Raw genomic sequence first — 2,308 nt, 5'->3', positions numbered from 1 at the left:
GACACACAGTGGATAAATGGTAGAGTTCATCTGTTCAGTGTAAAGATGAACATATTTCTTATGTACAGTTCAGTATCATATTAAAGCATCCACTCAGATTACAGTGGATTATTATTACTTTTTTGTAGTAGTTCCTGTTGTTCATTTGTAAGAAAACAGACCACCATCCCCCATTTTCGTTTGTTTTTTCCTCACACCTGTCTTTGTAAATAGATTATTTTTTTGCTGAATGTCCAATTCTCTCTGCTTGCATTTCTTCTTCAGACTCCACCGCAGCATCTACCGACATTATCCATTTGAAAAAAGCCAAGAAAAAACCAAAAGGTAAAAGAAGAGAAAATTACTTATGGCTACCAGCTGACAACTGAAATGTGTATGGAGATACAGTACAGCTTAAATATACTATCTTTTCATCTCTCAATTCACAGGAAAACGGAGTCGTTCAGCAGATGCAGAAGTTTATGCCAACGTCAAGTCAGGAAGAACTGTGACTAACGATGGTCCCATGTCCAGAAAACCCAAAAAACATTAAAGCTGTTTTTTAAAAAAACCCAGCAGCATCTCAAAAATGATTTGTACTCATCTCAGTAACTAATTGAAAAACCTTTACTAGTATTATAGCAATAAAACTCCTAAACTTCTTACTGATTATCAGGTTTTCCATGTTTCTTGTCATTTCAGATTTGGTGACGGGTTTAATGTATTTGAGGCTGCTTAACGTTTTCCTAATGTTGGCTCACTCCAAACATTTGTCCTAAATCAGTCTGCTAACGTCGCATAGTGAATAAGAAAACAACCAATAAAGGATTCTCTGTCAAAACAAGACCCAGGAAAAACTCTTACACGCGTTTATCTTCAATGGGTTCGATTATTCTCATGTTGTCTGCACAGACCTCAAAAAGAATATATGCAAAAAGAAAACAATTACACTGCTGCAGCTCATGTCCAGATTGCTGCTGGCGGAGTCCTGACTAAAACCAGTTCGTATATCACTTCATCAGTTCCCTGTCTGTTGAAGGATTTAATTCAAAATATCGCTGACTGTGTAAAAGGAACTGAGTGACCTTTGACCTCCACACATTGGAGTTGAGTTGATGTTTACATATGTACTGACAAATCATCTGATTCTTCAGATGGACAAAACCTACTGGTTCCTTTCAGCCAGGTCTAAAAATGTGTTTCAAATTTACATTTTTTATTTTTTTATGTGATTTATAAAATGTATGTTTTTTCATTTAAAGGTTGTATTGTAACACATTTCTTTTTACCCCTGCTACTTTATTTTGCTGTAAATCACATTGAATAACCTTGTGTATGAATAATGCTATCCCAATAAACTTTTCCTACCTTTCTCTTGAATGAGACTGAAGGATTTGATGTAACTGGACACGAGTTGAAATATAGCAGAATTTGGAAAAACCTAAAGTGCAGTGGCCAAACTCTACCTCTTTGGGGTTTTATTTCAAATGCAGTGGACACAGAGACGGAGAAGGGTAAACAAGCCAATGAAGAAATGAAGAGAGGTCAGGCAAAAAGTTTGAAGGAAAGTAGGGAGATAAGAAAAACAGGAAGAAAGAAAGAAAACAACACATTAGGTAACTATTTCTACAGCTGCAGAAATAGAGAAAAAAAAAGAGAATGAAGAAACCGCAGTGACAAACGACATATATAAATACACCAGTGACGCTGAAAAGCACACATTAATTTTCACAGTGGCAAGATGGTGTTTATCTGCAATCACCTGAAATGTATTATTAATGGGATTATTAGTAAAAGTTAAAGTTATTTTAGTTGAATTGAGGCACCAAGTTCAGTATCTCTGGATTTATGAGTCAAACTTTTCCGTCTCTCGTGACAGAATGAATTCAAAACCACTGAGATGTTCATTCAACGTTCAGATTTTTGTTTTATCTTTTGTCAGTAGTTCAGTGTAGCATGAACCCATTTTTTTACTCGCAACTCCTAAAGAGTGAAAAGTTCATTCATAAGTCATTCTAATGTGTAAATGTACTGAAAAACCAAACTAGGAAATGTCTGATTGCATGTTTTCTTTGTTTCCTGCTGATTTGAGTCAATTGGGTGAGAAATTCTAGCTAAGTTGCTTGGAAATGTTCAAATGTTCTTTGGTCAAGCTAAAATGGACAAGTAGGAAATGTCACAACACTTGAGAATGAGCTCATCGCGTAGAAAAAAGGACACGGTAAAACCTATTAATGCTTATATGAAACCGGAACGAATGTCTTGATATGAAGGATGTCTGTTGATTTAGCCGAAAGACAGAGCTCTTGTGAGGTTGGGACAGTTCATG

At 35.8% G+C, this 2,308-nt stretch overlaps 1 protein-coding gene and 1 long non-coding RNA gene across 2 annotated transcripts in view; both read left to right on the top strand.

Annotated features, from left to right (window-relative positions):
* LOC103145998 (B-cell receptor CD22-like) overlaps positions 1 to 2,308 on the top strand; it is a 12,264-nt gene that overhangs the window by 8,867 nt on the left and 1,089 nt on the right. The window lies entirely within an intron of this gene.
* LOC103145907 (uncharacterized) lies at positions 193 to 1,355 on the top strand. The gene is made up of 2 exons (XR_477073.2): positions 193 to 324; positions 429 to 1,355. It is a non-coding gene; the product is annotated as an uncharacterized LOC103145907 (long non-coding RNA).

The sequence above is a fragment of the Poecilia formosa genome, unplaced genomic scaffold (assembly GCF_000485575.1).
Source record: "Poecilia formosa unplaced genomic scaffold, Poecilia_formosa-5.1.2 Scaffold149, whole genome shotgun sequence".
NCBI lineage: Eukaryota > Metazoa > Chordata > Actinopteri > Cyprinodontiformes > Poeciliidae > Poecilia > Poecilia formosa.
Note: the sequence above shows the minus strand (reverse complement) of the source record. Positions and strands in the feature narration are given on the sequence as shown.